Source organism: Pan paniscus, chromosome 8, assembly GCF_029289425.2.
Source record: "Pan paniscus chromosome 8, NHGRI_mPanPan1-v2.0_pri, whole genome shotgun sequence".
Lineage (NCBI taxonomy): Eukaryota > Metazoa > Chordata > Mammalia > Primates > Hominidae > Pan > Pan paniscus.
In genome coordinates, this window is record NC_073257.2 from 34,048,921 (window position 1) to 34,062,076 (window position 13,156).

At 43.5% G+C, this 13,156-nt stretch overlaps 1 long non-coding RNA gene across 1 annotated transcript in view; it reads right to left on the minus strand.

Annotated features, from left to right (window-relative positions):
• LOC130540518 (uncharacterized) overlaps window positions 1-10,191 on the minus strand; it is a 32,683-nt gene extending 22,492 nt beyond the window's left edge. Inside the window, exons 1-3 of the long non-coding RNA XR_008954503.1 lie at window positions 10,136-10,191; window positions 7,127-7,274; window positions 5,653-5,711 (exon numbers count right to left, since the gene is read on the minus strand). This is a non-coding gene — a long non-coding RNA (uncharacterized LOC130540518). The remainder of the gene's footprint in view (window positions 1-5,652; window positions 5,712-7,126; window positions 7,275-10,135) is intronic.
• Window positions 10,192-13,156: the final 2,965 nt, after the last annotated feature.

Here is a 13,156-nt window from a genome sequence, read left to right on the forward strand (position 1 = left end):
CCATGCCCAGCTAATTTTTTATATTTTTAGTAGAGACGGGGTTTCGCCATGTTGGTCAGGCTGGTCTTGAACTCCCGGCCTCAAGTGATCTGCCCGCCTCAGCTTCCCAAAGTGTTGGGATTACAGGCATGTGCCACCGTGCCTGGCTTCTAACTTAAAATTTTATATTCTTTTCTGTCTACCCACTTTCAAAATATGATTGATAAGGCACAGCCAGAGGCCACCAGAAGCTGGAAAGGCAAGGTTCCTCCCCTAGAGCCTCTGAAGGGTGTGCAGCCCTGCCCATACCTTGATTTCAGCCCAGTAACACTGATTTTGGACTTCCAGCCTCCAGATCTATGAGGGGATAAGTTTCTGTTGTAAGCGACTCAGTTGTAGTAATTTGTTACAGAAGCCACAGGAAATGAATACAGTGACATTGTCTGTGACTTTGGCCTTGGAAATTTTTTCATAGCCATAGCCCTGAGCCAAAATGTTCCATCCTGATTCTAACTTGACCTATAAATTGGAGTTAGTGATTTGAATCTAGCTGAGCATTTACCTAACAAAAAGAAGTCTCTAAATCTTTCTAAGCAAAAGGAGTGGGCTGTCATTGATATTTAGTTTCCTAAAACCCAGTATAAACAAGGGTGCCCTGTTTGGGGAATTCGAGGGTAGAAAGAGAGAAGAAAATTCTCAAAGTTCATTTTTACTCATTAACTCCTCCCATAATATTCATTGGACACCTGCCATGGGCCAGGCACTGAGCTTGGAATTGGGAAACAACCATGTATATAAAACAAAGTTCCCCCGAGTGGCTCTCAGTCTAGTTCAGCTTTCAGGGAGGGAGAGAGAAAAAGAAAGAAGGCCAAGATGGATACATAAATCTGAGAAACTCACTTTATAAAACGATGCACAAAACTATGTGAAATACTCCATGACACTTCTCTAAACCTTATAATACCATCTGTGAACAAAACAAATGTTTTGGGCAAAAAAAGAAGCCTTCCTGAATGTGGAAATCAAGCCAGGAAGAAGGTCAGCATGTTACCTGACACAGAACAAGCCCCAGGGCAGACACAGAAATGAAGCAACCCAAAGCACAAGACATTAAGAGGGAATAAAAAAAAAAAAAAAGCACAGCACAGTATGTGAGGCAAAGGACCTCAAAATCATATATAAAAGACACAAACATGTATGAGTTTATTAATTTCCGAAGCTGAAATCTTTTTCTCAACTGAGTCAAATGAATTAAAAACTAAATTACCATATTCATCAATCCATCTACATAAAACAATTTCCCTACATTTAAAACCTACTGCAACCCAAATTCTGCTAGAGGTTGTCAGTCTGAAGCTCACACAATTATCTTCATATATCGGGGGTGAGGGGAGTCGTAATAATCTAGGGCGCAAACCTGAATTGCCCAAGGGAACTGACTACATAATCAAATTATCCAGTTCAAAGGGCAAGTTGTATAATTCAAGACCGTAAAGTAAAAGTCCTCCTGTGTTGTTTAATAGTAAGTTTCCATTGCTGACTATTTTCGTGTGAAATTACCTTGCTTCTCCATTTTCTTTTGCATTTTTAGACACCATCAGTAGAAATTTTTTCCACTGGAAAGTAGCAAAGTGACAAGCATTCTTGCTAAAGAAATCTAGTATCACACATTCTGACAAATCTCTTTGGAATCCTCACTTCATTCAAAGATTGAAGCTCGCCTGACAGACCGGTGGGACAGGCCAGCAGGAATCCTATTTGCCTTAGGGCCTGAATAGCTTCCTGGGAAATTCTGCCACCCAAGGGAAGCTCTCAAAGGTCAGACATCAGCTTGGCCCAGTAACAATGCCTCCCTGGTCCCAGAGGAAGGGTGATTCTGAGTGCAGCCGGATCTGTGAATTAGATTTGTTCACTAGCCCAGCCCCCATGGACTCATGTCGGAATCTTAGAGAGGGGTCTAAAAAACTACAACAGCAGTTTTTACTAAAATTCACTGATCAACTTTGACATCACTGGAAGTAGAAAGCCAGACATTATGTGTCTCTTGACGAGGTGCATGGGGAAGTCCGCTGCACCACCAAAAAAGTAATAACAATAATAACTGAATCAGAATCTCATCAAGCCTCCAGGCCTCATTATCACCAGTTTACAGGAATAGAAGGAGCCTAGGAGCATTGTTGAACAACACCATGATAACGCAATCAGCCAAATCCAGGATGTGGAAAATTCCACAGGACAAATGATCAGCTTCCTTTACCAAATACAGAGTTCTAAAATGGGATAGTAAGAATTATTGTAGGTAGCAAGAGACTCAGGAGACATAACCAACTACATGTGTGTACTGTCTTTAGATCCAGATTCAAACAAACCATCTGCGCAAAGATATTTGTGAGACAATTGGAGAAAATGGAACATACACTGAGAATTAGGTAATGTTAAGAAATTATTGGGGGATTTTTAGGGATGATAATATTATTGGGCTTATATTGGGAGAAGAGTCCTTTGCCTTTTAAAGATAGTAATTAAGTACTTCAGGCCGGGAGCAGTGGCCCACCCCTGTAATCCCAGCAATTTGGGAGGCTGAGGCAGGCAGATAATCTGAGGTTAGGGGTTCAAGACCAGCCTGGTCAACATGGCGAAACCCCGTCTCTACTAGAAGTACAAAAATTAGCGGGGTGTGGTGGTTGTAGCCTGTAATTCCAGCTACTCGGGAGGCTGAGGCAGGAGAATCACTTGAACCTGGGAGGTGGAGGTCGCAGTGAGCCGAGATCACGCCATTGCACTCCAGCCTGGGCAACAAGAGCGAAACTCCATCTCAAAAAAATACTACTAATAGGCCGGGCACCGTGGCTCACGCCTGTAATCCCAGCACTTTGGGAGGCCAAGGCAGGCAGATCATGAGGTCAGGAGATCGAGACCATCCTGGCTAACACAGTGAAACCTCGTCTCTGCTAAAAATACAAAAAATTAGCCGGGCGTGGTTGCAGGCATCTGTAGTACCAGGTACTTGGGAGGCTGAGGCAGGAGAATGGCCTGAACCTGGGAGGTGGAGCTTGCAGTGAGCCGAGACCGCGCCACTGCACTCCAGCCTGGGCGACAGAGCAAGACTTCGTCTAAAAAAAAATTAATTAATTTAAAAATAATAATAATAATAATTAAGTACATGGCCGGGCACAGTGCCTCCTGCCTGTAATCCCAGCACATTGGGAGACCAAGGCAGGCAGCTTGCTTGAACCCAGGGGTTCTAGACCAGCCGGGACAATGTAGTGATACCTTATCTCTACAAAAAATAAAAAATTAACCAGGCATGGTGGTGCATGCCCATGGTCCCAACTATCTGGGAGACAGAGGTGGGAGGATCACTTCAGCCCAGAAGTTCAAGGCTACAGTGAGTCATGATCACGTCACTGCACTCCAGCCTGGGTGACAGAGCAAGAACCTGTATCAAACAACAATAATAATAAAACCAGACACGGTGGCTCACCCCTGTAATTCCAGCACTTTGGGAGGCCGAGGCAGGCAGATCACTTGAGGTCGGAAGTTCCAGACCAGCCTGACCAACATGGAGAAACCCCATCTCTACTAAAAATACAAAATTAGCCGGGCATGGTGGTGCATGCCTGTAATCCCAGCTACTTGGGAGGCTGAGGCAGAATTGCTTGAACCCGGGAGGTGGAGGTTGCAGTGAGCCAAGATGGCACCGTTGCACTCCAGCCTGGGCAACAAGAGTGAAACTCTGTCTCAAAAAATAATAATAAATAATAATAATAACAACAATAATAATTAAGTATTTCAGGGTAAAATGATAGGATGTCTGGGATTTGTTTCAAAATATTTCAGTGGGAGGGTGGGGAGGATGATGAGGAAGGATCAGTTGAGTAGATAAAACAAGAATGATATTGTTTTATTGATAACTATTGCAATTGGCCAATGTCTGCTGGTGATTCATTATACTATTCTGTCTATGTTTGAATATGTTTTAAGCTTCTATGACACTATTTTCTTTTTTTTTTTTTTGAGACAGAGTTTCGCTCCTGTCGCCCAGGCTGGAGTGCAGTGGCGTGATCTCAGCTCACTGCAACCTCTGCCTCCCAGGTTCAAGCAATTCTTCTGCCTCAGCCTCCCAAATAGCTGGGATTACAGGTGCCTGCCACCACACCCAGCTAATTTCTTGTATTTTTAATAGAGACGGGTTTTGCCATGTTGGCCACGCTGGTCTCAAACTCCTGACCTTCGGTGATCTGCCCACGTCAGCCTCCCAAAGTGTTGGGATTACAGGCGTGAGCCACCATACCCAGCCTATGAAACTATTTTCAAAGAGTACATAAAGCCCCATCTCACCTTCACTCTTACCTCCCATTACTGTGTCACATCAACTCTTTGCCCTAGATATCTTTGCACCCACCACCACACTCTCTAGAAAAACACTTATCTGAACTGTCCTTCAATGCCCAATTCAAATTCCTGCTTCCTCTTCAAAGGCTTCCCTGATAGTCCCCAAGAGCATGAGCCCTCTCTCTTTTCTGAACTCTCATAGCACTTCAACTCAGTTGGTATCTGTCATCATTAGCTTTTTCTTTCTAATTAATTAATTTTTTTTAGACAGGGTCTCGCTCTATGCCCAGGCTGGAGTGCAATGGCATGCTCATGGTTCTCTGCAGCCTAGGCCGCCCAGGCTCAAGTGATTTTCCCACCTCAGCCTCCCTAGAAGCTAGGACTACAGGTGCATACCACCATGCCTGGCTAATTTTTTTTTTTTTTTGAGACGGAGTTTTGCTCTTGTCGCCCAGGCTGCAGTGCGGTGGCGCAATCTTGGCTCACTGCAATCTCCACCTCCCAAATTCAAGCAATTCTCCTGCTTCAGCCTCCCAAGTAGCTGGGATTACAGGCATGTACCACCATACCCAGCTAATTTTGTATTTTTAGTAGAGATGGGTTTTCATCAGGTTGGTCAGGCTGTTCTTGAACTCCTGACCTCAGTTGATCTGCCTGCCTCAGCCTCCCAAAGTGCTGGGATTACAGGCATGAGCGATTACGCCCGGCCAATGCCTGGCTAATTTGTGTGTGTTATTTTGTAGAGACAGAGTTTCACCATATTGCCCAGACTAGTCTCGAGCTCATGGGCTCAAGCAATCTGCCTGCCTCGGCCTCCCAAAGTGCTGGGATTACAGGTGTGAGCCACTGCGCCCAGCTGTTTTATTTTCTTGATTAGCTTTTTCTCATTTTGCACCCCTGACTGGATCTGAAGCCCTCATAACACTGGCCACATGCTTGTTTGTTATTCTCTTAGCATGACCGCTTCACCCCGGAATCTGTCCAAAATAATTTTGACGAATGAATAAATGATGGGAATGGCTCTTGAAAAGTGCTGACCTAAAGGACAACACACTAAGATAAGAATCTGGAAATCTGAGTGAGTCCTTGCATTAGGCAGGGTTACCAGGGATAGAAAACTCATTCTGGTTGAAGCAAAAAGCTGGAATGCATTGATTCCAATAACTAGAAAGAAGAGGTGTAGATTCAGAGACCTAATGGTATTTTCAGTTCCCTCTCCACTTCCCCTTTTCTCCAGCTCTAGGTTTGGTTGTGACAAACTCTGCTCTTAGCCCAGCTTTGCAAACTGGAAGGAAAAATAAAGTAATTTTTTTTCTCCCAACACGCACATATACAAACCTCAATGTAAGATTCTGATTGGTCCAGATCGCGTCTCCTGCCTGTTCTTAGGCCAATCACTGTGGTGAAGGGAACGAGACACTGTGATTGGCCAGATCTGGATCACAGGTTCTCCCTGTGGCCAGCAAATAGGCAGACCCATGAGAATGGCATAGTCAAGAGAGTGACAGTTTCCCCAAGAGAAAGAGAAGTGCAGTTGCTAAAAGGATGGAGGAAACGAATCCCGAGCAGAACCCCTCCTCCCCTCCCCTGCGAAACAAATGATTCTGGACCAACTATCTAGTAACAACACAATAATTGTCACGACTTGTTGAGCTCTCACTATTATCAGAGAACGCGCCAGTACTTTGTAATGTAAATATAATTACCTTTATAAAGCAATGTATATACATCTAGCCCTCTGAACAACTCAAAAGGTAGATGTTATTAGGCCCATTTCACGGATACTAAAACTGAGACTTAAATAGGCCAATGGACCTGTTCAAGGACCTGCTGTTTGCCACAATTGCTTCTTTGTGCTTCAATTTTCCTGTATATAGGGCTTCCTAATATTGCTGTACCTTTCAAAGATGTTTTTGACATGAAAGAGAAAGAAGTATGTCAAGGTTTTGAGACTTACTCATTCCACCCATGACGTGCCCTGGCCTGCATTTTCCTATGTGTGGCCTTCAAGGCCACGTCCTCCACAGAGTCTGCCTGACTCCTCCAGAGATCAGTGAAGTCTCCTTGCTCCAGATTCCCCAGCAACTCCCCCACAGCGCTCTCCTGGCAGCCATCACCTTCTCTCCCACATCATAGATATGTGGCTGTTAGCTCCCTCGCTACACTGTCTGGTATAGAGAAAAGGGACCATTTCTAATGCAACTTCCTATATAGCATGCATTTAACCCATACATGATAGGCTTTAACTAAACATTTGGTTAATTAAATGATGCATGTGTTTAATTAATTAACGTATACATGAAGAATTCCTCTATAAATTCAAGGCACAGCTGTTTGGGCTTCAAGTAAAAACACAGAATGTTAGAACTATAAGAAGTCGCCTTCATTCAGGGCCAGTCTATAAGCTATTTGTTACTGAACCACAACAAAATAAGTCCAGAAACTGAGAATACACATTTAGAAACATTTATGACAGTCTAGTAGATTAAGTTTATATCTGCTGAATCTAATAATAAAAAATAACTTAGACTTGTGTTCCGTATGTCTTTACTTTATAAATTAATTTTCTGATCATTCATTTTTACTCCATTTTACAATGTATCTGTTTGCAATGGACTGGGAATTTTTAAATATTTTTCTTCACCAGAGATAGTTGGAGAAGCACAAATCTTATCTAAACTGTCACTCAGAGCAGGAGGTCCTTCTCTATTTCTGGCCAACCAGCCTGTTTTTAACGCTTTCTAGCAAGGCATTCACACCATCCCAGTTCCACTCTCAGATTGTTTCATAACTTAACTATTTCCTTTCTGACCTTGAAAGATTCTCCAGCTCCGTGAGAGAAGAACGCAACTTCCTCAGCCCAGGATGGAGTTGGGGGGTGACAGGCTTCCACAGGAAGAAGTGAAAATTTTCCCGTTACTCACTCAGGACATCTGGATTCTCAGACCCAGTTTTCTCATCTGCAAAATAAGAAGCTTCAATTTCTGATGCTTTATGATCCCCTTGTTCATTCATGAGCTTTAAGATATGAAGGAAGTTCCTGCTTCTGAAGAATAGCCCATCACTGCCCCCTCCCCTGGAAAAAACTCCCTTTATATTTATTTATTTTGTTGTTGTTGTTTGTTTGAGATGGAGTCTCACTGTATCACTCACGCTGGAGTGCAGTGGTGTGATCTCAGCTCACTGCAACCTCCGCCTCCCAGGGTCAAGCCATGCTCCTGCCTCAGCCTCCAGAGTAGCTGGAATCACAGGCACCTGCCACCATGACCTGCTAATTTTTGTATTTTTAGTACAGACGGGGTTTCACCATGTTGGACAGGCTGGTCTTGAACTCCTGACCTCAGGTGATCTGCCCGCCTCAGCCTCCCAAAGTACTGGGATTACAGGCGCGAGCCACCGTGTCTGGCTGAGAACTCCCTTTTAAACATGAGTGATCTGATTGTACAGCTGCAGGATATCTCATGTGTCACTTACACGGGATTAAAGAGTATTAGATCAGCCGGGCGCAGTGGCTCACGCCTGTAATCCCAGCACTTTGGGAGGCTGAGGCGGGCGGATCATGAGGTCAGGAGATCGAGACCATCCTGGCCAACACGGTGAAACCCTGTGTCTACTAAAAAAAAATACAAAAAATTAGCCGGGCGTGGTGGCGGGTGCCTGTAGTCCCAGCTACTCGGGAGGCTGAGGCAGAAGAATGGCGTGAACCCAGGAGGCGGAGCTTGCAGTGAGCCGAGATTGCGCCACTGCACTCCAGCTTGGGCGACAGAGCGAGACTCTGTCTCAAAAAAGAAAAGAGTATTAGATCAGCTGGGTGCAGTGGCTCACAACTATAATTGCAAAACTTTGGGAGGCCAAGTGGGAGCATCACTTGAGCCCAGGAGTTCAAAACCATCCTGGGCAACATAGCAAGACCTCATCTCTACTAAAAATTAAAAAATTAGCCAGGTGTGGTGGTGCATGCCTATGGTCCCAGCTACTTGGGAGGCTAAGGTGGGAGCATTCCTTGAGCCCAGGAGTTCAAGGTTATAGTTAGTTATGATTGCACCACTGTACTCCAGCCTGGGTGACAGAGCAAGGCTCTGTCAAGAAAGAAAGACAGAAGAAAGAAAGAAAGAAAGAAAGAAAGAAAGAAAGAAAGAAAGAAAGAAAGAAAGAAAGAAAGAAAGAAAGAAAGAAAGAAAGAAAGAAAGAAAGAAGGAAGGAAGGAAGGAAGGAAGGAAGGAAGGAAGGAAGGAAGGAAGGAAGGAAGGAAGGAAGGAAGGAGAGAGAGAGAGAGAGAGAGAGAGAAAGGAAGGAAGGAAGGAGAGAGAAAGAAAGAAAGAAAGAGAGAGACAGACAGAGAACAGAGAAAGAGAAAAAAAAAAGAAAAAGAGAGAAAAGAAAGAAGAGCCGGACGCGGTGGCTCACGCCTGTAATCCCAGCACTCTGGGAGGCCGAGGCGGGTGGATCACAAGGTCAGGAGTTCAGGACCAGCCTGGCCAAAATGGTGAAACCCCGTCTCTACTCAAAATACAAAAATTAGCCGGGCATGTTGGCAGGTGCCTATAATTCCAGCTACTTGAGAGGCTGAGGCAGAGAACTGCTTGAACCCGGGAGGTGGAGGTTGCAGTGAGCCGAAATCGTGCCACTGCACTCCAGCCTGGGCAACAGAGAGCGAGACTCTGCCTCAAAAAAAAAAAGGAAAGGAAGGAAGGGAGGGAAAAGGGAAAAATAGTGATGTATGGCAATTCTTCAAATATAGGTGTGATATTTTGCATGTCAAATTCGATTCAACTGTTAATTAAAAAAACAAAGCAACATAGCATTTTCTCAGCATTTTTAAATTGAATAAAATGTAAATCTTTCATGCTTACTGTAATGAAGCCAGACAATTTAGAAAAACAAAACCATTCTTCTGATAACTCAGTAAATTTTAAATACACATACAAATATACCAGAAAATGCATTTTTATAACTATTTTTAAAACTGTAGATGAAAACACAAAGATTAAAACTGATGAAATGAAACAGGCATACATAAAAAATTGAATGCAATACAAAAACAATATTATTTCTACTTCAAAAAAAGAATATTTTATTTATTAAGCCATAGCACTTTGGGAGAATGAGGTGGGTGGATCACCTGAGGTCAGGAGTTCAAGACCAGCCTGGCCAAAACGGCAAAACCTGGTCTCTACTAAAAATACAAAAATTAGCCAGGCACGGTGGCACATGCCTGTAACCCCAGCTACCAGGGGGACTGAGGCAGGAGGATCACTTAAACCCAGGAGGCGGAGGTTGCAGTGAGCCGAGATCGTGCCACTGCACTCCAACCTGGACAACAGAGCAAGACTCCTTCTAAAAAACAAAACAAAACAAAACAAATATATATATACGTCAATGAATATATTCAGATTATTTGTAAAATAGAGTGGAAAAGAAAATTGGATGATATTTGTAAGTTAATCACATAAAACAACAAACATAACAACACCAGTATCATCACCTCAAAGGTAAATTGTAAATATGGAGACAATTGATTTTACAAGTCACATGTGAAATTATTATTTCATTCTGAATGAAATGGGGCTTTCAATACATTTTTAGCATGTCTAGAAACAAGTTTGCTCATGTGTTTCCAGTAATATATTATTTAAAATAGTAATTATACTGGTGACATAAACCTCAAACCAAAATTAAATCTGTATCAGAAGTTATCCCACCTGATGTAAGCAGGTTGTCCTTGCTTAAATAAAGCCATCCTCAAAGGTGTGAACGACCCCTGCTGAGGTCAGGGGAGTTGCCCAGGCAACTCTCAGATGCATGAACTATAAACACTTACAGTTTTATGCTGCTGAGCTTTCCTGATTGTTTCTTGCACAGCCTTGTTGGGACAATATTAAAAAGCTGCGGTGATTTTTAAATATATTCACACATTTTTGAGAATCCTCCCTTTAAGAGGTGGAGCCTCACTTCCCTCCCCTTGGGTGTGGGCTGGACTTAGCTTTTGGCTTCTAATGCACAGAATAAAGTGAAAGTGATGGGTGTGACTCTGGAAGGCAGATCATAAAATGCGCTGCAGCTCCCTCCTCCCTCTCTCTGAGATTGCTTGCTCTGGGGGAAGTTAGCCCACATGAGAGCACAAGCTGCATGGTGAGGAAGAGAGGCTTCCTGCCAACACCCAGCAAGGAATGGAGGCCCTGCCAGAAACCACCCTAGTGAGCCATCTTGGAAGCAGACCCCCAGCCCCAGCTAAGCATTCAGATGACTGCAGCCCTAACCAACATCCTGAGTACAGTCACGTGAGAGATCCTGAGCAAGAGCCACTCATCTAAGCCTCTCCTGAATCCCTGGCCACAATTACAGTGAGATTAAAAAGTAAAATTGGCCAGGCATGGTGGCCCATGCCTGTAATCCCAGCACTTTGGGAGGCCGAGACAAGTGGATCATTTGAGGTCAGGATTTCGAGACCAGTCTGACCAACATGGTGAAACACTGTCTCTACTAAAAATACAAAATTAGCCAGGCATGATGGTGCATACCTGTAATCCCAGCTACTTGGGAGGCTGAGGCAGGAGAATGGCTTGAACCCAGGAGGTGGAGGTTGCAGTGAGCCAATATTGCACCATTGCACTCCAGCCTGGGCAACAAGAGTGAAACTCCATCTCAAAAAAAAAAGAAAAGAAAAGAAAACAAGGCCAAATGTGATGGCTCATGCCCGTAATCCCAGCACTTTGGGAGGCGAAGGTGGGAGGATCACTTGAGTCCAGGAGTTCGAGACCAGCCTGGGCAACATGGTGAGACTCCATCTCTAGTTGGGCATGGTGGTGCCTGCCTGCAGTCCTAGCTCCTCAGGATGCTGAAGTGGGAGGATTATTTGAGCTCAGGAGTTCGAGGTTGCAGTGAGCAGTGATTGCACTCAGGCTGGGTGACTGGGTGAGACCCTGTCTCAAAAAAAACAAAAAAAAAGATAAAATAAAAAGTTGTTTTAAATTGCTAAATTTTTGAGTGATTTGTCACATAGCAGATAGGGATGCTGTTTAGAGCCTTTGGCAGGCCCCCATAGGTGAATCACAGTGAAGGCCTCTAGGATTTTTAAGCAAGGCCCTGCCATCTTCTGCAGATAACTACCTTCATTTTTAGAGACAGCTCTTGGCCTGTTACTGGGCTTTGGTGGAAACTGAACGTTTGATTATGGGTCATTAAGTCACCATGAGACCTGAACTGCCTGTCATACATAAACTGGGTGCCTTCTGACCCATCTAGCCACACAGTGGGGTGTGCACAGCAGCATTCATTATCAAATGGAAGTGGTATATACATAACCGAGCTCAAGCAGGTAGTTGCAGCCACTCAGGAGGCTGAGGCAGGAGGATAGCTTAAGCCCAGGAGACTGAGGCTGCAGTGAACCATAATGATGCCTCTGCGCTCCAGCCTGGGTGACAGAGTGAGACCCTGTCTCAAAACAAAAAACAAAAAAAAGAAAAAAGAAAGAAACTAAAACTAAAGAATAGCTCAATAAATATACCATATTCATGGATTAGAAGACTCAATACTGAAGGTCAGTAATTTCATCAGAAACAAATGAGAAAAAAAAAGAAGATTCAATACTGTTATCATATTGCCAGTGCTTCACAAATCGATCTGTTGATTCAATGCAATCTCCATCAAAATCTCAGAAGGAATTTTTGTAGAAACTGGTAAGATGATTCTAAAATTTAGATACAAATACAAAGAATTTAGAAAATCTGAAACAATTTTGAAAAAGGAGAATACTGTTGGGAAAATTATATTACTTTACTACAGTGGTATTTAAGAGAACGTATTAAGTCCAAAAGTAGACACGCTGTATAGCTAATTTTTAGCCAAGGTGCACAAACAATTTAATAGAGATATATATATCAATAAAAGGTTCTGTAACAACTAACTACTTATATCTTTAAAAATAAACCTCTACTCAGATCACAAAAATTGATTTGAGGTGAATCATAGACCTAAACATCAAAGATCATTCTGCAAAGCTTCTGGAAGAAAACATGGGAGAATGTTCTGATGACTTTGGAGAAGGCCAACATTTCTTATGTGGGTCAGAGAAAGCAGTTGCCATAAAAGGAGAAAAAAAAGTTAAAATGGCTTCATCAGCATTGAAACTTCTGCTCAGCAAAAGACACCATTAAGAAAATGAAGGCCAGATGCAGTGGCTCACATCTGTAATCTCAGCACTTTGAGAGGCCCAGGTGGGAGGATTGCTTGAGCCCTGGAGTTTGAGACCAGCCTGGGCAACATAGCAAGACCTCATCTCTACAAAAAATTTAAAAATTAACCAGGAGTGGTGGTGTGGGCCTGTGGTCCCAGCTACTTGGGAGGCTGAGGCAGGAGGATTGATTGAGCCCAGGAGGTCAAGGCTGCAGTAAGTCGTGATCACATGACTGCACTCCAGGCTGGGCAACAGAGCTGTCTCAAAAAGAAGAAAAGAAAACGAAAACGCAAGACAAACATTAGGAGAGAATATTTACAATATACATATCTGACAAAGAACTAACAAAAAATTTAATGTAAGTTACATTTCCTTCACCATCCTTTGTGCTCTCTCAACAGTAACCATTAAGCAAATCATTTTACACTCCTAAACTCAACACCAAGCCAATTACCCCACAAGGCAGCTTAGAGCGTGGCTACCGTGGGAGCAAAAAGCCACATCTCTCTGTGTGTACACCCCCTGAATGGGAGGGTGGTGTTTAATCCAGCACTCCCAATTGTCTTCATCAACAAACAGGAGCTGCGAGCCACATGGTTCCAGAAAGAGATGGCTCTCTAAAGATTTGTCATCTCAGTTCTTCCCTGGAGCAGAGTCCTAGGGCAG